The 26,653-nt window shown below is 44.2% G+C and overlaps 1 protein-coding gene across 1 annotated transcript in view; it reads left to right on the forward strand.

Annotated features, from left to right (window-relative positions):
• Nucleotides 1-24,839: 24,839 nt before the first annotated feature.
• Nucleotides 24,840-26,653, forward strand: part of RFTN1 (raftlin, lipid raft linker 1) — a gene marked incomplete at its 5' end in the record, with an annotated part of 199,783 nt that continues 197,969 nt past the window's right edge. Inside the window, one exon of the mRNA XM_081286205.1 lies at nt 24,840-25,199. The remainder of the gene's footprint in view (nt 25,200-26,653) is intronic.

Consider the following 26,653-nt stretch of genomic DNA (forward strand, 5'->3'; position numbering starts at 1 on the left):
AAATGAAAAGATGGAGTTCTAGAGATATAGGATAAGCCTCTCTGTCTCCTCCATGCTCAGCATCCTTTCCCCTTTATCTGGTGTCAGCATCCTAGTTTTCTTTGAGGAACATGCTATCCTCTGTGTTGACGGACAGATGCAGAGGCTGCCATTCATGGCATCTGCTTTTCTCTGGAAAATTCTATGCTCTTCCCAAAGAATCCAAATCTTGCTAAAGTACACAGAGACAGAAAATGGTTGGAACTGATTCATCCCTCCCCAAAAGTGTCTGCTATCATGATCCTTCTGGTTCTTAGCTTATCTTCTAATGCTTCCCTTCTGGTTTGGGTTGTCCAGAGTTCATTTCTGTAGCTGAAATAGTGGTCCGTGGCTTGTCTATCCATACACATTTCCACTGTTTCTGGAATTTTTCTGCCTCTTCTCCTTGCTATACGTATGCTTATGATTGTCAGGCACTGAGTGCTTGATGCATTTGGGAACTGATCTTCCTGGCAGTGGGGAGGTAGAGCATGCTATGCTCCCTGGGCACCTGTGGTCCTGACGCAACCTTAGGTTTGTGTTTCTCAGCAGAGCTGGGCTGCACACAATCACATCTTGGTGTGATTAGAAGTTAGCCAAATGGTCTGGTGGTCTCCAAATATCCATTCACTAAACTGCTCCCGTGTCTGAAGCTCCACCATAAGAGTTATTAACTGTGAGACTATTTCTAGAAAGTTTTTATTTACTAGCATTAAGGTAGGGGTTTATTAATCCTCTGCATGATTGTAAGTATGTATTTAGTATCTATTGATTATCCAATGCTTATATGCTTTTTAATTAAGTATTTATTGATCTCACACACACACACACACACACACACACACACACATATATATATATATATATATATATATTTGAAGAACATAGGAAGCTGAGTCATAGATAATAAAGCATGTGAATGGATTTGAAGCTCATTGTGCAAAAACTCTATGCCCCTTCCCCAAAATGCCTCTTGACCTATGGGTGAGAAGCATTGCATTAGTCTGTGTGGTGTTCATTATTACATCAGGATAGTTCATTTGACAGAGAGCAGGGGCTAGGAGGAGGAGTACCCAGAAAGATATGTCTACTGAAGTCTTCCCTGCTCACATAGACCTGTAGAAAGTGGCCCCACAGGGACTTAGACATGGGTTCTGCAGGCACCATTGAGAGGGTGTTTAACTTAGGGTGTGGCTTTCAAGAACAAAATTTTCTGTTTTATGGGTTTTTCTTTTCCAACTCCTTTTGAGAACAAGCAGTAAGATTTAGGAACACTCAGTTTCTTGCTAAAACTCTCGCTTGAAAACTTAGGCCTATGGTTGGGGGTTGGCAACCATGCATCCTGTGTTTTGTTTTCCAGTGCAGTTAATCATCTGAGGGATTTTTGTGGCCATAAGTGAGGGTAGGTTGGGGAGTATCTGCAAGAAGAAAAGGGACATTTGTTCAATAACATTTTGGAGAAGGAGGCTGGAGGAAATAAGCCCATAAATGGATGAGAGGAAAATATGGAAACAAGAAATAATTAGATGGTCTGACTCCAGCCCAGGCCCAGAGATGAATAATACAAACTACCACATGTTGGTCATTTAGTGAGTCAAGCACTATGCAGCCTCTGTCTTCCCAAGTACCCTGTTACTATCATCCCCATTTTAGAGAATGAACAGGTCTGTGAGTTAAGTAATTTTCCAGAGTACACGTAGAGATTTGTTGCCCACTGAAGCCTGACTAAAAACCCACAGTGATTTGAAGTCTCTCCAGGACAACCCTTAGGAAAGAGTCCATGTTTCCATATCTGTGGGCACACAGCATGGCTCCAGCAAGTGAAACCCGAAGGAAACATTTTTTTTTTTTTTTTGGTACTTCAACATTATCAGCTTTGGGAGTTGGGTGAATTAAACATCTTCAAGGATGGATAATTATTCTCTTTAAGGATATTGTTCACTCTGGTTGTGGAAACAGAAGACTCAAATTCTTTTCATCTGTAAAATGAGGATGGCAGTATCTCCTACGTCAGGATTCAACTCAACTAGAATGGCAGAAAACACAGAGTAATAGTAGCATAATACAAGAAATAGATTTCTCTCTCTCATAATCTCTGAGATGTATAGTCCAGAACAGGCAAGGCAGCTCCATAATCATCAAGTATCCAGGATTTCTGAATTTTTATTCTGTTGTTCTGGCTGCATTTCTCCCACGTTATAGTCCCAAATAGCTGCTGTAGCTCTAGTACAGCTTCTCCCATTCATTTGAAAGGAGGAAGAGGCAAAGAAGGGCACACTTCCCTTTTAGGTTACATCCTTCCTAAAAGTGCAGGCACTCCCTCTGTTCAGATTCTGCCAGTCAGCATTCAGTCATAGGCCAAACCTAGCTATCAAGAAAGCTACAAAAAACAAAAACACACACACAAAAAAAAAAAAAAAACACTTCATTCTGTGAGGCCACATGACTAGCTAAAAATCAGGAGTTCCATTACTAAGAAAGGAGAGAATGGGTACTGAGTTTGCTGAGAAGGTGAAATGAGTCAGATGCACGTTAGTTACCTAGCAGAGGGCTTTCCCAGCATTTACTGTATACTAGATAAACACTAGTCATAAACCTCACCTTCCTTCCTCCACGAGTTTCCTGAAGAAACTTTCCAATTTGGTCATATCTGCTTTTATGTATTGACAAAAAGCTGAGAAAGCACTTATCTTTTGGAGTTATTATTTTCTAGTTTTTTGTAATAAGAAAGTTTCTTTTTTGAATGTACTGTTAATTTTTTTTAAGATCCTTGCTGTCGCTGAAGATTTCACAGTAAAGAAATTGTCTTTATTTCTAAAGTTGTAATCCTCTTTCCCTCATTGTAATTAAGGCCATCACAGAGGCAAATTTAAAAAGACATCGGTATCATAACAAATTGCAAATAACTAAAAAACCAAAATGTCATGCTCATCTCATCTTGGCCTTTGGGTCACTATTATGGTACTTTCCAGAAGGCAAAATAGGGACTCCCACACTCCCACATGCTAGCTATTAGAGTTTGGGGCAAGTCAGTTTTTTCCTCTAAGCCTCAGTTTGCTCACCTGGAAAACAGGGCCATGTGGATTCAATAGAATCGGCCATAAAGGAGAACTCACAGATAGCCTGGCACGTTGTAAACCCTCCACAAAAGGGCAGCTCTTACTCAGCCCCCAAGAGTTATCAGACTTAGTTGGAGATTTGTATCAAAGCTTCAAGCTCATGACATTTTGCTTTTGTTATAATAAAAAAATAGGACTTAACAAGATTGTTCCCAGCTTTTTTCATTAGAGCCCTAAACTGGAAACAGCCCAGTCCACCGACAAAAGAAAAGATAAACAAACTCTGGCCTATTTATACAAAAGAATACTGCTCAGCAATCAAAAGGAGTGACAACTAATATTCACAATGTGGATGAATCTCAAAACCATTTTGCTGAGTGAAAGAAGCCGGACACAAAGGCACTGTATGAGCCACATATTTAATGTTCTGTTACAAGCAAAATTAATCTATGGCAGAGAACCCCCCAGAATTGTGTTTGCCTCTGGAGGGCAGGGTGGGGGGTAAACAAAGGACTGGGAAGGGGTTTGAGGGAAATTTCTGGAGTGATGGTAATTTTCCACACCTTGGCAGAGGTTCAAGATGCATTTGTCAGGATTCATCTAAGGTATGCACATTACATTATATGTAAATTTCACTTCAAAAGGAAAAAAGAGGCAAAGGACCTTGAGTAGACATTTCTTCATAGAAGCTATAAAAATGGCCAAAAGGCACATGAAAAGATATTCAACATCAGTAATCATTAGGGAAACACCAAATCAAAACCACAATGAGCAGCTGGAGTTGTGGCATGAGGCACTGGGTTCGATTCTCAGCACCATATACAAATAAATAAAATAAAGGCCCATCAATATCTAAAAAATATTTTTAAAAAAGCCACAATGAGATACCACCTCACATCCACTAGAAGGATGACTACTATGGAAAACAAAACAAACATTAAGAGGATTTGGAGAAAAAAAAAGAGGATTTGGAGAAACTGGAATCCTCATGCATCATTGGAGGGAATGTAAAATGGTTCAGCTCCTGTGGAAAGCAGTGTGCTTTCTTCAAAAAAAAAATGAAAATAGAACTACCATAGAATCCAGCAATCCCATTTCTGGGTATAAATCAAAAGAATTATGAAGCAGAGACTTGGATGTAAATGTGTATACCTGTGTTCATAGCAACATTGTTCATAAAAGCCCAAAGGTGGAAGCAACCTTATGTCCATCCAAGTGTAGAGGAACAGATAGAATTTGATGTATGCATCAAATGGAATATTATTTAGCCTTATAAAGGACCCAACATGGGTGAACTTTGAGGACATATGCTATTTGAGGTAATCCAGGCACAAAAGAATAAACACTGTGTGTTTTCACATCTATCAGGTACCCAGAGTAGTCAAATTCAGAGAGACAGAAATAATGGTGGTTTTCAGGGGCTGGGAGAGGAAGGAATCGGGAGCAACTGTTTAATGAGCAGAGAATTTCAGTTTTGCAAGATGAAAAGAGTTACGGAAATGAATTGCAGTCATGTTTGCACAAAAATGTGAATATATTAATGCCACTGATTGCACACTTAATCATGGCCAAGATGGCAAGTTTTTGTTTTTTTTTAAGAGAGAGTGAGAGAGGGGAGAGAGAGAGAGAGAGATAATTTTTTTTTAATATTTATTTTTTAGTTCTCGGCGGACACAACATCTTTGTTGGTATGTGGTGCTGAGGATCGAACCTGGGTCGCACGCACGCCAGGCGAGCGCGCTACCGCTTGAGCCACATCCCCAGCCCGGCAAGTTTGATGTTATGTGTTTTACCACATGAATTAAGGGGGGGAAAAAAGAAATGTGAACAAATATTAGACTCTAAATAATGACATGCAGGCTGAAATGTTTAGGGGTGAAACGTACTTATGTCCGCAACTTTGAAGTACATCGAAAAAGAAGATGCAAGGACGGGTGGGTAGGTGGGTTGCCCACTGGATAGAGATGAGATAAAGCAGATATAATAAGCTATAATATATAGAATTTAGGTGAAGAGCACTTGGGTGATGATTGTACAATTCTATCAACTCTTCAGCAGATTTGAATTTTTTCATTAAAATATGTCAGAAAACTAATCGGCACTAAGTAGGACAAATGTCTTGTGACCCTGTGTGATGCTCTCACTCGCTCAGTCATTCAGTGAACTTTTATTGCATTCCTAATATAAGCCACTGTGCTAAGCTGTGGCAATGCAAAAATATGTAAAATAGCATCTCTGTCCTTTCTGTGGAAGTCAAAACAGATGCCTGAAAAAAAAAAAAAAAGATGCCTGGATATGGGGAAAGAGGAATACTTTTTTCCCTGAAAACTTTCTCTATCCGCTTGTCCCATACCTGAGACTGCCTGCTCAGAGGCCCGTAGGTATGCTGTGCTGGGCACCATTGGCTTCTCTGCGTCCTCTGGCCAAGCCCATTCTTTAAAGCTTTGTTTTATTTCTACCATCTCCAAATAGCCCTCTAAGCCTGTCCCTGCCCAAGAAGCTCTGTCTTCTCCTTCAATGTCTGCTCACGGATCTTGACCACATTGGAAAGGGCCAGGTCAGAGCATGGGATGGGAGACCAAGACTGTGGATGAATCTGAGTAGAAACGTCTGGCTCTAGGAGGTTTGGGAGGCTGCCTGCATACTGCAGAGGCTTCAGGGAAACAGAAACCCAAAGTAACCACAGTCTGCTTGAATTTGCATTCTGTACATTCTAAATAGCAATAGAAAATATAAAGTCTTACTTTCTAGACAAGACACAAAAATGACTTAACCCCTTAAATTTAAAATCTTGTTAAGAACCAGGTAATATTTCTGAGCTGAGGGCTGAGTGGGTTAAAAGGTAAATTTATGCAGCTGGCACATGGAGGAGCCAGTGCAGCCATGAAACAGAGTTACACATCATGCTTTGGACGGATTGCTCTTGAATTATGTAAATCTTGAATTATTCCAGGTCTTTAGGGATGCATGACTTCTTTAACATGCAGCATCCCTGGAGGCTGAATCCAGAAAACTCAGTGCAGCTAAGGTAAATGAATGCTAAAAGAGAGGAACAGAGGTCCTGGGGGCAGAAAGAACGTAAGAGAGTGTCCGGGGATGAGACAGCAGGTAGTCTTGTTCACATGGGGACCTGGCAGGGCAGTGGTCCTGCCTCTGCATTCACTGCCAATGACTGTTTCTCAAAGGAGAACCTGGGCTGCAGTGAGAGATGTGGGAGGCATCTCTGTTCTCACCACCACATATGTTCTATCTCTAATTTCTACTTATGAAGCCTCCTTAATCTCTCCTGTTTTGCCATCTATTCCTCTCTTCCACCATCACTACTGCCAAGTCCTCATCACCCTCCCCAGGTCAACTGCACTGTCAATTATACCTGGACAACCAGTGTTATTGTTTAATCCTTGATGTCACCTGGAAGCTCACTGTTGAAGTTTGGTCCCATGCAGCAGTGTTCAAAGATCCTTTAGGAGAAGACTGGATCATGAGAGCAGTGATGTCATGAATGGATTAATTGATGTATGGATTTATAGTTTAATGGGGTTTGGGGGGCTTTATTATAAAGTGAACTCTCTGCTTCCTGGCTGCCATGAGGTGAGCAGCTTTCCTCCACTAGGTACTTCTTCCAATCATGTTGTTTCACCACAGGCCTAAAAGCAACAGGGCCAACTGACCGTGGGCTAAAGTCTCTGAAACCATGAGCAAAAATTAACCTTTTCTCCTTTAAGTTGATTTCTCGGGTATTTTGTCACAGTGACAAAAGCTGAATAACACAATCAGTATCCCTACTTCCACCCCCCTCCCTCCAATCCACTTACCACACTGAAGAGCAGTTTCTCAGAATGCTGATCCTGATCAAAACTCCAGTGGATGGAAGGAAACCTGCTAGGTTGTGCATGTCCCACCAATTCTCCCACCTTCTCCTAGCCCCCTACTCCCCTGGCTTCACTCCCTTCCTGTTATCTCCCAGAACTCACAGCCTTGGCCCATGGTGGTCCTTCTGACAAAAATACTCTTTCCCTCTCTTTTCACCTAGTTAGTTTCCATTTGTCCTTCAGATCTGAGATCAACCTCGTTGGTGCAAGGGCACCTTCTCTGCACTCCAACTTCCTATTTTAAGTTCTCACTGTTCTAAGGCCCTCCACTTGGGAACATTTCTTAACTGTGTCCTCTGGTGAAATTCTCTCTTTCATATCTGTGTCCTCACCAGAGTATGTGGTCCAGGAGGCAGAGACTGGGTTTGGCTCACTGGGGCTCTCACCAGTCTCTACTCTTATAGCTGGTTTAGGATAGACATCCACTTACTATTAATTGAAGGAAGGAGCAAGAAGAAGCAAGGAAGGAGACCTCCAAGCATAGGCAGCAGAGGTGGTCAAGGGCCCCACTGTGTGCTCTAAGGTCCAGCTCTAAGATTGACCTCCACTGACATGTCACCATGACTCGTCATGTCACCATGACTCGTGCTTGCTTCTAACCAATGGCTGAGCACAGTAGGCACCCTAAGGCAGTCCTACTAAGAAACATGGGACTTCCTCAATGGCCAACTTTGGGCCGAGGCTCTACTGTTAGAATCTTTTTCACCAAATATGACCAAAATACCTCACAAGAACAACTTAGAGGAAGCAAATTTTATTCTGGCTCACAGTTTCAGAGCTTTAGTCCACGGTCTGCTGGCTCCATTCCTCTGGGTCCCAGGTGAGGCAGAACATCATCAAAGAAGAATATGTTAGAGGGAAGATGCATCACTCATGGATGGCCAGGAAGCAGAGAGAGGGTGAGGGGCTGCAGGAAAGATGTACCTCCTCCAGTCATGCCCCACCTACCTACAGTTACTATCTAGTTAGTTCATGAAACTAGAATAGACTGATAAGTCCAATCATTTCACCTCTGAATATCCTGCATTAAAGCAGGAGATTTTGGGAGACACTTCATACCCAAATCATAACTACTCCCTAATAGACCTGCACACACAGGAAACAAAGTCCTAGACACTCAACAAACAGCTATGAGAAGTCTCAGAAGCATTTGATTCTCAGAAGCAGCAGTTGAGATTCATAACTGGATCAGTTTAGTGAGTCTCTATGTCCTTATTTAAAATAAAAAAGCAGCATGCTGGGGCATGCCTGTAAATCCAATGGCTCAGGACGTAGAGGCAGGAGGATCACAAGTTCAAACCCAGCCTCAGCAACTTAGAGAGACTCTGTCTCAAAATAAAAAATAAACAAATAAATAAAAAGGCATGGAGATGCAGCCAAATGGTTAAGCACTTTGGTTAACAACAACAAAAAGAAAGTGAAACCGAGTCAAAAAGAACAGGACAGGGTACAAATAAATATCCCACACTAAGTAGGAGTTGGTTTGGTGTCTCCAATGCTTGGTTTCAGTTTTCACGTACAAATGTATTTTACCATGCTGTGGGGTGTAAAATGTATATCTTCCTGTGGATCATGGTCGAAAATTTTTGGAGAACTCTCATCTAGTGGGATCATGTCATTCAGTATTTCTCCAGGATACATTTATCAATAGAGATGGTCCTTCCAAAGCAGGTTCCTCATCAGATTAGCAGAGCAAAGCTGAGTGACAGGTTCTCATAAAAGTGATCCTCCTCTGTAGCACCCAGACTGCCTGGAGAAGCACACCGAGTGAAGGGCGTTATAGGCTCTACAGGCACCATCAGATCTACCGAACCAAGAGTTTCCCAGGCACACTGGAGAGCTGTGTGCCCTCTTCCCTTTATTTTAACTAACTACTGGGGAGCATCTCTGACCCTTTCCCCAGTCATGACCATGGGGAGACAGTGGTCAGGACCACTCTCCCATTCCATGGATTCCTCCTACACGATTTTTTTGGTGTGGCAATGCAGAGAGGGAGGTGGCTGGACACATCCTCAGTTTAACTAAGCCTCCATGGTGTCTGACCACCCACTTGGTTGATGATTTGGGATGCTCCTTCCTGATACAGAGAGCCACCACCATGGATGTCAAATGGCTTTTTCCCTATTACACCTCAACAGAACTCCAGGATGTATTTATATTCTGTCTCCTGGCCCTTCTGTGCCAAGTGCAAGCATTTGCAAGACAGCAGTCAGTCACTGGGGTGATTCCTGGCCCATGAAGAGAGGCAAGAGAAGTGGCCCACTAGGGAACTGGATTTATAACTGGACCCATTCTTCATGCTTGGACAAACAGAGGTAGACAGGATGCTGTTCAAAGAAAGGAAGTCCTAACGACCTAATTGAACCTGCTCTTCTCCTCTAATTGGCAAGGAAGTCAGTTGCACCCAGAGAACATTCTAGAAGTCAGGAGTTCTCAATGTTAGCCTGTGTCCTGGCTGTGTGATCTGAGAAGTCCCTGGACCCTGTGGGCAAAATTGGGGTGTTGGTCCAAGTGATCATATTTACATAAAACAGTAGAGGGGACAGGGACCTCAGAAGGCTTTTAAGTCATGCCTTTGGTTGAACAGTTGAAAACAATGAAACCCCCAGAGAGAGAGAAACTTGCACTAGACCACACTACTGGTAAGCCAGGAGCACAGGCAGGAGCTCAGATATCTGGCTCCTACTCCTACTCCAGTCGGTTCCCGTCTGACCAGGCTGTCTTTTTAAGTCCCTTCCATGGTAAGATTTTCCAGTACGTAAAGTAACTACAGCAGAGGGGCAGCCAGCATTTGTAGCTCATCTTAGAGATCCTTAAATGACCTCTAAAAAAAAAGACAGAAAACAATTACAGAAATGTAATTGACAGCAGCAGTTGCATACTTTGGTATTTCTAAGTGCTTAAAAAAATCTTATTAACCAAACATAAATACATTAAGCATTTCCCTGGTTTCCCCTTGGCAAACTTCTTCCTTCATTCCAAATAAATGGCATTTGCATTATTGGGTGTTTGTCCAACCTCTTATTTAATCAAGACTTTTACATGCAGTGGGTAGAAATCTAACTATACCAGTGCGAGCAAGAAGGGGGGATTTATGGGCCATGTGGTGGATGTCTATCCACATCCGGATTCAGAGACACAAACAAGATTGGCAACAGTTCTCTCCCTGTTGCTCTCACATGCTTTTAAAACTCTGCACATTTCTGTGTGGCCTCATTTTCTCCTAAAGATATGCTTTCTCCACGTGGCAGGGAGATGTAGGCCAGCAGATCCTGTTCTCAGCTTTGCCATCGAAAATGATAATGGTTCTTTTTCTCTAAATCTAAATTAAAAAAAAATCCCGGGGGGAGAAATAATTTGTTGGCTTTGCTAGGGCCATCTGACCACCTGTAGGCTAATCACTGGGATTGGGTAATTGGGTTGTCAGGAATGGCTAGGTATGGGTCATGTGTCTACACCTGTGGCCAGAACATCCATCTTTTGGGATCAAGCATCTCATGATTAAGCCTGGGGAGAAGCACTCCTTGAATCAACATATAGAGCCAACTATGACTGTTAATAAGAAAAGCTGAGTTTGAGAGGGATAAGACATCCACATAAATCCCAGGAATAAGAACACTGACTACAGTAAATTTGTACTTGTACTTAAATATGTACTTACCCACACCTTATTCACATGTATGTGTTTGCAAAAATAATGCAACTATTGTGGATTGGGTTGATCTAATTCCCATGCTCAACCTCTTGCCTACAGCTATCTTTCAGGTAGAGTGACCAGGTTGCAAATTTTGACCAAGAAGACCTAAGTTCGTGTTTACTCTGAGGTTCTTGGGCAAGTATTTATTTTCCCTGATACAAATATTGTCTCTTCCTTCTTCCTTATTCTTTCTGATGGTTGTGATACCTGAAGTTACAGCAGCCATCTTGCAACTGTGAGGGAAAAGCCAAAAGCAATATGAATTGCAAACCTAGCCAGCTGCTGTTGTCTTTGAACTTTTGTTATATGAGAAAAGCAGCACACCCCACTCCCCTACCCCCCACTCCTCCCCACCCCCGCCACCACAGCCATTTGTTTAAACCATTAAAGTCAGGTTATCTGGTATTCAAAATCAAAATAATCCTAACTATGGATACAATAAATTCATCTGTAGCCAGAAATAAAATCTTAAAGAAGCTAATTCAGGTCTTTGTCTCTCTCTGATTTTCTCAGAGTTTTCAGTTATCCTTCTATTCAGAATTTTGAGAAGATGAGGAAGACACAACTTTTTACCCAGAGGAATCTTACAATTAAATAGAGCTTAAAATTTAGGCCAATGATGAACAAAGAATTCCTTCTCATGTTTAATACCCCAGTGGCTCAATTAAGCTGATTTGCTTTTTATTTCATCCTCAAGAGTAGAGCTCAAGAATGGCTAGTTACCATCTTTCTTTAATAGGAAAGATGACTTAATTAAAATACTCTCCCATCTCTGTTGCATGTATGTGATTCCATTTGTTTCTCCTGGTTAATTAACATCAATTTCTTTGACTTTCTTCAGTGATCTTGTTTTACAGATTTCAAATCTTTATAAGAGATTTGATTTTAAAAAACCTACTGGTAGAGTTTTTAAAACTTGTGTGTGGCCACTAAGGACCCCCCTCTGGTCTAGATGGAGAATAAGATTATTTGGCTGTTTGACCTGTTTTCAAATCCTCCAGCCCCCAAACCAGAGCTGCACAGCCTTCCTTGGGTGGCTAAGTCTTTACATGCATGACTATGGCTCCAAATTTTGGAATCGAGATTCTCCCCAGGCAGAGGAATTTGAGGCAACTTGGGCTCAGGAATGTCTGGCTCTATAAGAAGAGTCAGTGTGCCCACCATGATCGTTATAACTTTACTGTTCTAGTTCACCAGTGACCGGATTCCTGGTGTGGTCTTGAATTTCCTTTGTTATATTACCCTGGTCTAGTCTTATCCCTCTTCTGGTAACTGCTCCCTGCCTTTCCTGTGACATCTCAAATGGACAAACTTGCCATCTTGCCATCTCAAAAGGATAAACTTCCTGAGAATAGAGTCCACAAAGAGGAAAGAAGAACTGAGAGAGGAAAAGAGAGAGGAAGAGCCAGCCAGATCTTGAAAATATTTGGAGTCCTGGATCCAGCCTGCTTCAGCACCTTCTATTGACTTTTACATTTCACAAACCAATACATTTTCTTTTTTGGCTTAAGTCAGTTTAAGTGGACTCCAAGTGTCTTCTGACTGAGTCCCCAAATCCTGGATGAATTAGATGCCTTGAATACCCCAAGCACATACCTTTGGCTCAACTCGTCAACATTGCCCATCCTGAGGACCACACTCTTGTACTTACCTTGAAACTCAGCTCCTTACCTTGGGTCACTACAGAACTTAGCCCTCATATCCTATTGCAGCAGAGGCTCTTGAGGTTCTGTTCAGATCTCCTTTCTACCGACTGATATTAAGGACTCAAACAGCAAAACTTGCCTGAAAGATTCCCTTGAGCGACTGGAGTTACCTCTTGATGAAGTCCCTGGAGGTTATAACCCAGGTACCTGGGGCTTCCCTGAGCTAGTGACTGACTGATGTACATTTATAAAAGCCCTAATTTTTTTGCCTCATGGGGGGACAGATGCTGCAGATAACGTACCTGCCAGCCCTTCCTGCAAAACCAGGCTCAAGGAGTTATTACTTGAAACTACATAGCTTCTCCTTTTCCCCTATTCCTTCATAAATGACTCACATGAGAATTCTTATTTCAACTTCTGCTTTTAGGGAACTCCACCTGCGGCAAATTACCATTTCCAAATATGGCAGACACAATACTTCCCATCACATGCTTTCCCTACAATGTCACTCACTCCTGTCTTTGGGTAGGTGTCTGTCCTCTGGGTGGACTTTTTGTTTTGGCCAACAGAGTATGGTGAAGGTGATGGTATGTGACTCCAAGGCTCCGTCATAGAAGGTGGAGCTTATGCCTTGTTCATAAGAAAACTTGCAATGAACTTTCAGCCTCTGTGTGAGGGCTCTGATCAGCCCATAGTCAGACCACTTAGAGAGGTCTGGGGAGTGGGGGAATGGGGAAGAGACAGATTGACAGACTTTGCCAGCCCTGGCTACTTCAGCATCTTGCACTCAGCTCCAACTCAGGGTCTCTCGTCTATCAGCAGCCACATACAAGACCCTGAGCCAAAATCCCCCAACGAGCCTTTCTGGAGTTCCTGCTGCACAGACACCATGAGAAAATGTTAAATGGTTGTTTTTGTTTTAGGTCAATACATTTGTTAGTCAGTAATAAGATCCTGAAACACCACCTAAGACACCAATGCTAAAACTTTATCAAATATGTATTTTGACGTGATCTTGCTTGGTCCTGTCTGGCAGCCCCCAAATAACCACATTTTAGCAACAGCTGTTGACAGTCCCATTGGCAAATACAGGCAGGAAAGCTGTGGCTCTCCAGGTTTCCAGCATCCTGAAATGGGGCAGCACGGGCCCATTTGTGAGTAGTCATGGTCATTTGGATAAATCCAGAAGGGTCGTGCATAGGAGGCACACTGCTTACTGTGTGGTTAGGCAGAGGGGTCAAGGGCCAGATTTCCCCTCTTGAACACATTTTACTTGTAATATTCATAATACTTTCTGGGAAATTCCCAGATGTCAGCGTTTGAAACCCCTGAAGCAGCTGCTAATTGTATCTTGGTTTTGTTTAAGTAAAAATGCTAATGAAGGTTTCTTCTAAGTGTCATAATGAGAACCAAAAATAGGAACTTGAAGCCGAGGTAAGCTAGAGGTTCTCAAAAATGAGCAGGAACACTTTTTATCATTGTCCCCTTGTGGCCACGGGGCTGTCTCTCCATGATTTGAGGTTGATGAGTCTTAATATACAAAGCCCACTAAGTGTGAATGTGTGTGTTGTAAAGGATTTATAGGTATTTTTCTTGACTATTTCAACAAACATTTTCAAAATACAAAAATGAGCACCCCCTCCAAATAAAGCTCCTGAGTCTGTTTTCTCCTGTAAGGGAATATTACGGGCTGGGTGATTTATAAGAAAAAGAGGTTTATTCAGCTCCTAGTTCAGGCAGCTGCATCTGGTGGGGGCCTTGCTGGTGGATGCTCTGTAGTGCAGGGCATCCTATGGCCAGAGTCTCCTAGCTCAGGTCTCTGCTCTTCTTAAAAGGACACTAGTCAATTGGATTAAGGCTCCACCCTTATGGCGTCATTTAACCTTAATTACTTCCTAAAGGTCTCACTTCAAAAAACAAACAACAATAACAACAAAACCACGCAGGTTGAATTTCTAACCACTTAATACCTTACAAGGGGGATTAATTCTCCAAATGATTTTTGTGAGAACATTTAGACTGTAGTATCCTTTTAAAAATAAATATGCATGTGGTCTCAAAATGGGGGTCAACTCAGACAGAAGAGCACCCAACTTAGTTTTGGTTGATAGTGGGAACAAGTAGCAATGGTTGGGGCCGGGGAGGGAGGAGATTTTTTGGGCAATTTTGGCTTTAGAGTATTAACTTTGCCCTTAAGAAAATAATTTGTCTGGCACTCTGATGTTTTGGGGTTCACAGGCATTGTTCATTTTCTTATATATTTCTATAGAACCAGAGACTGAGCAGCGTGAAGTCTGGAAGAGGTGGCAGGAATCAAGCTTCTGAGAAGGTCCTATTGGAGCAAATCATTTCTGATCCTTTTGTTATAGTTCTTTGTTCCTGATTGCTCTGGATGGCTGCTGCTGCATCACCAGTGACCCCCAAAAACAGCAGCCTAAAGTAGCAATACTAATTTTATTGTTTCTTATAATTTTTGTGGTCAGGATCTGGGGAAGCCTGTGGTGGATGATTCTGGCTCAGGTCTCTGAGTCCAGATTTAAGGCCCTGAGGGACTGGGGTGGCTAAGGACTGGCTGGGCATCTCTTTCTCTCTCTCTCTCCATGTGGCCTCGAGTCCTCTCTGTGGTCTCTGTGTGGACCAGTTTTGGAGTCCTCAAAACATGGCAGCCTGGAGGCAGTTGGATTGCTTGCACGATAGCTGTTTTGCAAGTAAATTCCAGCTATCTAGGTGTGACTTTCCAGCCACAGAAGTCACACAGCTTTACTTTATGCAGCATTACATTGGTCACAAGAGTGTCACAGACTGCCCCAATGAAGGAGAAAAGAATTAGTCTCTACCTCCTGAGAAAAGAATGAGGGCCTGGAAGAGCATATGAGGCCAGAGACACTGCTGTGGGCCATCTTTGGAAAACAGCCAGTGCTCCAGCCTGGTTCGTCAGTGTGCCCAAGAATGCTGTGAGCTGTCTTAAAAGTGTGTTTGTAATTTTCTTTACATCTTAAGGTGACCAGAGCCCATCTCTCTGGAATGCAATGGAAACCCTCCCTGGCTGGCACACTCTTAATTACCCACAATGAAATTTACTTATGGACTCTTGCTGAGAGTCTAGAAGTGGGATTATAGGAAGGACAAGGGAGCAGTGTCTTTGGGATTCAGCATTGCTCTCCTTAAGATAATCAGTATAATGACCTTGAGAGGAAAGGGGAGTTGAGAATATGGCCCTCCCTTGTTACATCTTGACCACTGAGGTCCTGTCCTGTCTGACTTAATTAGCTGTCTTTTCAAGAAGTGGCAACACTTGTAAAATATTGATAATTCCTTAATAATAGCATTAACAACGATGCTTGATACTAATGCCTAGAGAAGAAGGCAGATGTTTTAGCCTGGCCTACTGCCATCCAGCTGTTCCTCAGCCAGGGCCGGGTGCCAAAACCAGGATTTTAGCCCTGTTAAAAAGCCTCTCATGCACTTTTCCCTGGCTGCCAGGGTTGTCAGCCTGCCATACGTGGGTCTGGACACTCCCAGACTGAGAGAAAGGACCTCAGCTGTGATTGACAGAGAGCTCTATTCCAAAACCCCCATTTCAGCCTAGTAGAAAGTCGACTAGACAATGGGAGGAAGGAAAGTGGGCGGGGACCATGACACTCAAACCTTCTAAATGCCTTAGCAGAGGGATCAGAGAGCAGGAGTCAGGAGGAGGGAAAGAGTGGGCTTTGCAAGAAACCTTATCAACCCAAAAGGCAAGCAGAGGCTCCTGGTGTGACCGGACTCACTTGCCTACTTGTTCATTCAAATTTATCCATTTGTTCATCGTATTATTTTATGAGCCAGAGTATTTTGGGCAACAAAGTGACTGGATCAGAACCCTCAGTGGCTGGGGAAATAAAAGGAGAATAAATGGCTATGCAGACAAACCTTAGTTAACAAAGCCTTGCAGGACAGCGCCCCTGTATGTGGAATCATGCTGGAGGGGATGGAGGAGCAGGTATCTGGAGAAGTTGTGCTCACCCTTAAGATCCTGAACTGTGCTTGACAGTCATGTGGTAAATAACTCCAGGTGGTGTTTCTCTGTGTGTGCACTGGAAAGAGTGGGAGGAAGCCCTCCTGTCTGCTGATCATCAGTGTCAACCTTCAACTGTCAACTTCCCCTGTGTTTCAAACACACACGTTTATGTCATATTTACGTAGTGGGTACTCGGAGGCGCTGGGAATAAAACTCACCTTCTGTTTCTGTAAGCCCATATTTTTTCTTTTTGTCTCCAAAACATTATGCTTTTGTATTTTTTATTTTAATTTCACTGTTACCCTTGACTGTTGTCTTTTTGAATTGCAATGTCGAAGAGCAGGAGGTATTTGTGCCTCATCTATTATTGCAAAAAATGTAACAATAAACTTCCTCAAAATAAGACATCTTCCTCATAGTTCTGCTATTTACACAAAAGAGCACATGTCGGTTTTTAACTGAAATATATATTTTAACTCTTTCATTTGTAGAGAAATTTTTTCAAAGATTTTGAGCCATAGCTCTGTAATTTATAGAGATCGCTAGAATTTTTATTCTTGTGATTTTCCTACTTCTTTGACAAAAGAAAATTTGTCAAGAGTATTTTAACTCCAAGATCAAAACATAATGTTGAAACAATCTGATTAGCTGTAACTAACTTAAAAGTCCCTGAACACATTACTAGTCATGCTCTAGGTTAGAGGCACTGCCTGATTCCTAGGTAAAGCAGTCCTGATCCAGTGCACAGGTCCTTGGTGGGTCCTTGGCAGATAAACTCTTCATGTGGAAATGGATATTTTTGGGACTTGGGGGCAATATTACTCCCCATTCCTTATGTGGAAAGATTCTCTGCAAGAAACATCCCTTTCTTCTCTTTCCCATATTACTCCTTCCCACAGTAGGAGAAATGTCTTATCTAACAACTAAAACATGTTAGAAAAAGATGGTGTTCTCCCCGGCCCTCCTCCCCAGTCTTCTTTTTGGAAACCAGCCTCACCATAGGATGGATGCCTACATTTTGGCCCTTTCTACTGCCCTGTCATCAAGGCCTGGCTATGGCAGTGAGAGTAACCCACCAGTGGCAAGGTTAGATGGTCTAATTCATTGGAGAAATATTATCAAGTTCACTTAGTTACATAACTAAAGCTATGGCTCTCATTTTCATCAGTTATAAAGTTGGCATCTTAAGCTCTATCTGATTGACTCCATATTTGACTTTTATTTTATTTATCAGAGGATGGGAGAGGTGACAGAAACTTGTAACTGGTCAATTCTAAGTTTGGTCTCAGCTGCTCCAGAGCTGTGCATAAGTTTTTGGCTAAGGTATGAATAGGATGTACTGCCCCAATCTGTGTCATCCACATCCAGGGTGGCATCCTAGGGAATCTTCACAGCATCTGGTTGCCTATTGGCATTTCATTCTGCTCTCTGCTGTAGTGTCCCTCAGGTCTGTCACTAGGCTTGTTGGGCAGGTTTCTCAGGTAACTCCCCTGCTTTTTGCAGGAAAAGAGAGCATCTTGCTGCTTTTGTACTTTCATGGGAATCTTTGTGGGACGATAGAGTCCTTTAGCACTTCTATGTTCCCTTGGGTCACCTCAGGGATCATCTGTGTCTCCCTGATATGTTGGGGGGGGTCCAGGGAAACCTGGGGGCTTCCTCAGATCCCTATCTTCAGCTGCAGTGGTCACTGTGAACTCTGTCCTCTGATTCCTCAGCCGGCAAGACTGTGGGTTTCTCTCCAAGTTTTGGCACCCTGTGGGGCACTAATTGAGGCCTATCCTTGGTGAAAAGCCATAATAATGTGGGCAAACCTCCCACTGATGCTTCCATTTTCTAAATGTCAATTCCTGTCTAGTTTCTGCCTGTTTGTAGTTGCTTTCCACTGCTTTCAGAGAGTTGTGCTTTAGAGTTTCTCTGTAGGATAGTTGGTTCAATACAAACTACTCTGAAGCCAGTGACACTTGCTGCCCTTCCTTTTGAATAAGCCATAGGGGAAGGTTATTGGCTCATCTTTTACTGTGTGCTCCCTCCTGCTTCCCTTCACAGCCTTCTCTCCCTCTCTGCAAACTGGATGTGTGTTATTACGTCTGAGAGAATTGGTGTGTGGGGGGGGGCCTCTCCCTCCCTCACACCCTTTTTTCTTTCTTCTTCTAAATTATGAGTTGCCTTAGACATGTGAAACCTTTTGAGACCTCCAAGATTTAAAAAAAAATAATTCCTCTAAAACAACCATTCCTGGGACATAGATGCCATATAGTTTAGGTGGTTCCCAAATTGATTGTAAAAGAGGAGAAATAACAGGAAATACTGGGATTGTAAAGAATATCAATTTGCACTTCCAAAATGATTCCTCCATAGCAGGCATAAGACCTATGCTGAGTGATGGTCCGGTTATGATTCAGTGTGAGATTGAGTGCCTCCAATATTTCAATCAATAGTTGTAATTATTTAAGCCTCTCAATTCATTGATTCATTCAAGCATGCTTTTCTCATTCAACAAACATTTAGAGAGTGCCTATTATTCGTCAGGCCTTGTTCTAGGTGCTAAATATGGAATGAAAAGTTTCAGGTATTAGCAAACTTTAAAGAGGGAGGCAAGGTAGCCTGGGTTCAAATTCCACCCACTTTTTAGAATGAACTTAACACTATACTGATTCTGTCATTTTAAGGTAGTTGAAAGAATGAAGAAAGCACAAAATTTGGAGTCAACTTAAGATTAAGTTCCAGTTAGGCATTTATTAACTGTGTCACTTAGGGAAGTCTCTCAATTTCCCTAGGTAGTATTTCATTTTAGGTCCATGGATAACTGTTGAGTGTGTATTGTGAAAGCTTTTTGAGGGCAGGAATAGTGCTGGCACATAGCAGGTCCTCAGTAGAAACTTGTTAAATGAGGGAGTAGATGATAGCTTTTATTGCTGATTGGGTTACAGGCTTTTCTTATAGGGCACTTGGAGAATTACTAGGATTCCAGGTTATGTGGGAAATGCTTCTCTAATTGGGTCCCTCCTTTTGGCCTTCCAGCTCCCATATAAGATCATGATGCCTTCCAGAAGGGTATACCAGTTAGGATAGGCTAGGTTATGCTGCAGAAATGAACAATTTTATAGTTTGAGTGACTTACAAACAAGTCATTTCTTATTCATGTTATATAATCAGTACACACCAGATAGAGGGCCCAGCTTTCTCATAATCACTCACTAACATTGACTGACGAGAAGCCATCATATGGAATGTTGGCAGAGGCCTTGCTAGAGGGAAGAGAAAGGCCTGGAGATATTGTCCTGTCAATTATCTAATCATTGGGGAATGATACATATCAATCCTGCTCATAAGTCATCTACCAGAGCTAGTTACAGCTTCTTGCAACCACAAGGAACCAGGAGAGCAATTACCATGGAAATGGAGGAACAGAAATAATTGGGGAACAGTATAGATGACAACCACAGTGCGGCCTCATAAGGGAGATCCTGAGCTGGTCCATCCAAACTCTTCTATGTTCAGGCCTGATGTGAAGAATCTTGAGCTTCGATCTTCTTACTGCCTCTTGGAGCTGCAGGGCTTTCTCCTCCGCCTCAAGGATTTGTGGACATCCCAGCTATTAAGTGAGTGCTGAATCCGTGGAATAGGAGTTACTCTTTCTGGATGGTCCACATGCTGCTGCTGATGGGAGGTCATTGCCCAGTGTTAGTGGGAGAACGGCATGTGCCTTTCCTCAGCTGAAGGTCTACAGTGCTCCCTCTGGGCAAGTTCCCAGAGCTCAACAGTTGTGGACAAGACTCTTTAAGGATAGGGAGGGATAATCTTCACTTTCTAGGGAGTGGTAGGTTTCTGAATTCTGACACCAGTCAGTTCCTGAGTCCTTGCGGTCCCTCCCTAGTGTCGTATCCCCTCTGACTTTCCTTGCTCCCCTTTTTCTAGTCTGGCAGCTTTTATGAATTCTTGGAAGGAATGTGTATACAGAATGGTAGGTGGATATTGGAAGGATAGGAGATACAATAGGGGACAGTGGTTCTGCTTGATTTCATATTTTTCCATATCTCTTCATTTTATATTTGGACCTTGACTTTAGAAACTCATAAGCCAAGAGTTGGACTTTTATTTTTCTGGTACTTTTATGCTAACTCTCCCTCATGACAACATTGTCTCTGTCTTCATTGATGGGAAGAGGGTCAGTTAGTACAGTGCAGCCATCGAGCAGGAGGAGAGGTGGTGGAAGGAGACTATCAATCAGTACATCCAAATAACATCCTAACATTCATATAATGATTCCCCCCGTAATTTCTTTTTGATAGCTGTAGAATATGTATGTGTGTGTGTGTGTGTGTGTGTGTGTGTGTGTGTATCTCACCTCATCTCTAATAATTTGTTCACAAATCCAAGTCTACAAATGCGTCTCATGAGTGGACTAAACCATGAAGAAGGGTGGATATGCATGGCTTCTGGCAAACCTAGCCAATTCTTCAGGCGGCTGAGGGAAACAAGGCTGCAAATAGCAGCGTGCTTCACACAATATTCCTGAAATTCAGTCCCTAATGGCTTTTTGCTCCAGAGAGCAAATTCTCTCTCAGCCACAGGAGGGCCCCTGCTCCCTGAACTGCCTGTCTGACTCAGACTGGGAATTCAGAGGTAAAATGAGGAGTGGATTCAGGAGCTGGATAATAATATAAATATAAATATATATATTTTTGGTATGGGAGTGAATGGGATATTTGGTGGTCATCCAACATTTTCTCAAATTGGTGATGCCTGGGTGTGGCATTTTCAAAGTATCAGTTTGACTGTACTTTGGACAAAAGTCCCTGGCCTTGGCAGATCAGCACATATGCAGAAAACACCCTAACAAGCTCCCTGTCCCCCACCCTAATTCACACTCCCACACCACTGAGGGAGTCAAAGGCATGTTTTGATGGTGGCACAAGTGCATCCTGCTCCAGGGGTGACTGGGGTGGAACTAGCTTGCCAGGGCTGTGCCTGTCATAATGAACAAAGGGCAGGGGACTCCTCTGAAATCCCTAGTTCTGGGGCATAGGAGCCTCTGCCATCATCTCCTTATAGGAGCCATTGTTACCTACCCTCTGTGGGGCAGCTTCTGGTGACAGTGTGGTATAAAGGGCCCAGCTTTTTCATCATAAACTGTGATCTCACTATGGCTATAAACCCATTTAAAATGTATATATTTTAAAATTTTTTTGAAATATTTTTTTAGTTGTCAATGGACCTTTATTTTGTTTATTTATATAATGGCACTGAGAATCGAACCCAGGGCCTCACATATGCTAGGCAACTGTTCTACCACTGAGGCACAACCCCAGCCCATAAACCCATTTAAAATATTGACTGTGAAAATAAAGATGAGTAACTCTTGCTCCTCTGGAGTGTAGATGGGTTGACTTCTCTCTTTCCAGCCCTGAAACACTGTCATTCAGCTGGTGGGTATAGGGTCTGGTTTTTATGGTCCTGTAAATAAACAATCAGAACAATAATTCTTCAAGCCCCAAAGCTTTTGTTGAACTCATTTTCTGCCATATGTTGTCTTTGTTCTCTATAGAATAATGGGGAAGGGAGTTATTTTGAGCTAAGTTGGGAGTAGGGTGGACTTGAGTTAGGTGAAATTATGAGGCTTGGCATGGGTTGGGGTGAGAAGTAGGCAGGCAGAATAGAAGGTGCACTGGAATTATCCTTCCTTCCAAGCCTCAGCACAGCTAGGATGTAGCAAATTTGCTCAGTGGCTGGTACCCATGGCCTCAATCATCTCCAGAGCGGGGTGGCGCTGCTGAGGCCAAGAAAGAATTGCTCCAGCCGGGGCTCCTTTAACTGAGCTTTTTATAAGAATTGTACAGTCTGGCCACGGTTGCTCCTCAAACTTGCCTAGACTGGCTCAACTCCTCTTCTTTCCACAGGGGGTGTGAGGAGAACCAGCTTCCCCATTAACTTGGGGCCTGCGTTTTATCGATTTCGATCACTCGGGACCCCAGTTCTGGGGACATCTGTGACCTGTCGTGCAGTAATAGCTTGGTTTTCCCCGTGTTCGGCTCCCTCCCCAAGTACTTAGTGTTAAATCATAGGGGGAGGAAGTGTGAGCAGAGGAAAAACAGCACTATTACATGACCCCTGATGAGACCGCTGTGATAGAATTAAAAGCTGCCGCCCTAGGACATTCTAACAGATGACATTGTGAGGTTGCCAAGGTAACCCACCAGGATACAGTTCCAGCATCTTTGGGGTTGATGCTGGGTAGACGAGGTCAGTTAGAGGTAAGGCCGAGCTGCCCAGGATCTGTTCCCTGGCTGGCCGGCCTGTGGCAGCTAAGTGGAAAAATCAAGGCAGCTTTCTCTACGACATAAGCAAATCCAGTATTCAGCTCCTTGCTGGATCTTCCAGGTGAAAGAGAACTGGAATTGCTGAATGTGGGTTACACAGAGCTTTAAGAGAGCTGGATGCTAATTCCTCATCCACTTAATTCTATAATAGCTTACTGAACACCTACTATGTGCCATATAAGAAGCATCAGGATATCTAGGAAGAAAGGTCTAGAGTTCTAGAAAATCCTCAAAGATGCAGATCCAAGCAGGGAAAAAAGTCATTGAAGACAATTATACACTATTAGTACTCAGGAAAATATTGAGTGGAAAAAAATGGAAACAATCAGAATAGCTTATTAACCTCAAGGACCTGTAGTTTAAATAGAAACCATGCACCAAAGTACAAGTGTGCACAAAAATCTTATAGAGTGGGAATGATTTGCTTAAATCAACTACCTCCCTCAACTATAATCACATTATTTGACACTCCTTCCTTTCTTTTTTTTTTCTTTTTTCTTCCTTTATATATACCCAGTGTTGACATGTGAACTACTGGTTAACACCTATAAATGTTGTTTTCTTTCTTCAGTGTAGTAGCCATCAAAGGATCAGAAAGACTTCAGAGAGGCCCTGAGAGCAACTGAGGCCTTAAGCAGGATCATTAAGTCACATAAAGAAGTCTCCCTTTGACTTCATCAATGGGTGTTCAAAACTATCAGTGGTGTCACTGGTCCATGTTCCCACATACTATTATTTGAACCTGGGTGTAGGCTGTCACCTGGTCTTATCATTTTCTCTAAAATGCCAAACTAAAGTGTGTATGGGTGTGGGGAAGGAGAAAATCAGGGTAATGCTGGTGAGTGACACCAGAAAGTGGTGGGTGGGAAGGGAAAGGGGGAAACAACACCAACCAAAACAAAACCAACAACAACAACAACAACAATAACAACTACCAACCAGTGATGGACAGAGGGGAGGAAAACAACTGGAATGGGTACAGGGAATATCTCTGAGAAACTGTGCTAACAAGACAAGTTATTAAAAACAAAATAGTGCTTCCTTACCCCCTGAGGGGTGTTATTAGTACCCGAAGAACCTCATTAAAACACAATAGGGCCTAAACCAGCCCTCCACAGCCTGCGGTGGGGGTAGGTTCAGATGCCTAAGGACCCTTCTTAGCCCAACCAGAAAATGGAGATAATTAACTAAATTATTTCAGCCTTCTTGTTCCAGCCTCTTTATAATAATAATAGCTAAGTTATGGAGTGCTTCCTAAACACTTTACATTTAATAACCCATGGGGAAGTGCTATTTGACAAATGAACAGGCCCAAATCAATCACACAGGAGTAAGCAGAGAGGCCGGGAAACCAACCCTGACCATTTGGCTCTAGGATTCCGCTCTTAACCACTACACGGTAATTTTGCTTTATTTAAACAGTTTCAAGAAGAAAATCTTGCCGGACGTTGGTGCATGCCTGTAATCCCAGCGGCTCAGGAGGCTGAGGTAGAACAATTGCAAATTTGAGGGCAGCCTCAGCAATTTAGCCCTAAATTTAGTGATACCCTATCGTAAAGTAAAAAAAAATATACAAAATGGGCTGGGGATGTAATTCAGTGGTAAAACCCCTCCAAGTTCAACCCCCAGTAACCCCTTAAAAAAAAATCTTTTAGAATGGACCCAATGCCTCACATCTTCATTTTGGTAATGCAGCCCTGTCCTGGCATTTTATGTCGTCTCCCTGGGCGGCCTCAAGATGCCAGGCTGATGATTCCCAGATAGTCTCAGACCTGTGAACACCTGGAGTAGGCAAAATAGCGTTCCACCAGCGGACAGTGGCATTAATCCTCTCCTGAATCACCAACACCCAAGAAAGAACTTGGGCAGCGCTGGAGACGCGCCCACCTGTGGAATGGGGTGCAGGAATGGTCCTCTCTTAAGGTCTCCCCTTCCCCCGCCCTCAGGCAGCTGCACCTGGATGACGGTCGTCCTTCCAGCATCCTGATTCAAATCTTGGGGGATCCCACTCTCCCACTTGCTCGCCTGACCCTGACCGTACACGACCTTGGTTAGGAGGGGTCGAGAGGGAGGGTCGGTGAGCCTCGGACCCCTGGGTCTCGAGGCGGCGAGGATCGCTCACAGCTTGACCGCGTGGATGTGGCGGCGCAGAACTCAGAGAGGGCGCAGGACGCGGAGGGGGCGCTGGGCGGGCCCACTTCTCCCGCGGCGGCTGTCAGGGGCCGCTTGGCTTCCCCTGAAGATGCAGCGCAGCATATTTTGCACATGAGTTCAGAGGAAGAGGAAGTGTAGCCGGCGGACGCGCGGCGGCGGCGGGGGCGCGTCGGGGCTGGAGCCGGAGCGCGCCGGGCGCAGGGCGCAGTGAGCGGGAGCGCGGCGGCCGCGGGCTCCGGGGAGGGACTCACTCACTGATCGCCTAAGGGACTGACACTAGAGCACGCCGCGCCCCCACCCTCTGCCCCCACCCACTGGCGCCCACGTCCTCCGTGCGCCGCCTCCTCTGTATGGCACAAACTTTCCTCCCGGGACGCAACACGCTGTCTGAGGAAACCCGAGCCCGCACCTTCTCCGTCGCCGGTCGCGAAAGGTAAGTGGGGACACAGTAGGTCTCCGGGTGTCGGCGTGCACAGGCCCATCCTTTTGGCCCTGCGGATCAGGTCCCCGGCGGGCAGGGCGAGCCCTCGTGGCATCTCCCTGCAGGTTGTCCTGTGCCGGGGCTCCGGAGCTGCCAATTGAACCTCCCTGCCCCAGGTGGAATGGGGACGGGGCAGATCGATGGGGCGCCAGTGTCTCGGACCAACTTTTTTGAAGGGAGGGAAAAAAAAAAATCTCTGACGCTTTGTAGAGAGGCACTCGGGAGTGGCCTGTTGGGGGTCGTGGGCTTTGGGCTCTCTGGAGCGCCTAGGAAGGACGCAGAAGGGGAGTTCTGAGGCTACAGGTGGGTCCGGAGTACACTGCTGTAAGGTCCTCAGCAAAGGTCAGGTGTTGGAGTACAGGTTTTCAGAAGTGCGCGGGCCTGGGGTGGGGTAGGTGGGATAGGGCGGCGTGGAGCTGCGCCCGGCTGGCTGCCGCTCTGCGTGCGCCCTGGAGGTGGGCTTGCTCCCAGGACAGAGGCTGTGGATGAGGGAAGCAGACATGCTCCGCGCTCAGAAGAGGGGCCACTGCCACTGTAGACGCAGAGAGGTGGAGAGTCCCCGGCAGGCACTCAAATGGGGATTCCCCCCTTTTAAGAATTTTTTTTTCTCTCATCCTAAATCACTTTCTTAGGTGCAGGGGACACTTGGATGGGTTTGAATCTGGGCGGGGAGGAGGAAGCCGGTTGTCATACACGCCCATCTGAGTCCCAGGCCAGGGTTGGTGCCCTTCACCTCAGGTACCGCTGTCTTTGGCAGGGAGAAACCGGTGGAGGCCAAGGTTCTAGACCCAGGCACGCTCTCTGCTGCCTCTGTTGCTCTGGCTCAGCTGCCCTGTGTAGCTGTGGATGGTTCCCAGGGACACTGGGTGGTGTCAGTGAGTTTGTTTGGGGGCTTAAAAATAAACAAGCCAAAAGTATTTTTTTAAAAGTCTGGCACAGATCTCTGCATGTGAGTGTCTGCCCTGGTCCCCAGCAACAGCCTTTTCTTATTGTCAGTATAGCAGTTTTCAGATGCTGTGCAGTCAGACCAGGGCGTCTTCCAACCCCTGCCATCGTGTGTCATCTCAGGATAAGTGAGGCCTTGCCAGGAAGGAAGCTGGTTGTAATGTGAGCGACCTCTGGGCCTGTGGGCAGGGCCACTATGCACCCCACGTGCCCCAGCCGCTGGGATTCTTAATTTGTACTTTTGAACAGCTGAATTCCAAGGAAGTTCAAGTGACCCCAGATGTCACAAGCCCCACAGAGGGGTGAAGCAACAAGCTGTTTGGGGCTCTTTGGTGCATGTACACTAACCTCAGTGAAATCACTCTAACCTCAGACTGAGCTCTGCATCCTCTTTTGCCTTCAGTGGGGTTTCTGGCCCTTCTGAGTAATTCCAGCTCCAGGACTGGGACATCATCCTCTGG

The sequence above is a fragment of the Spermophilus citellus genome, assembly GCF_964194105.1.
Source record: "Spermophilus citellus genome assembly, chromosome: 3".
Taxonomy (NCBI): Eukaryota; Metazoa; Chordata; class Mammalia; order Rodentia; family Sciuridae; genus Spermophilus; species Spermophilus citellus.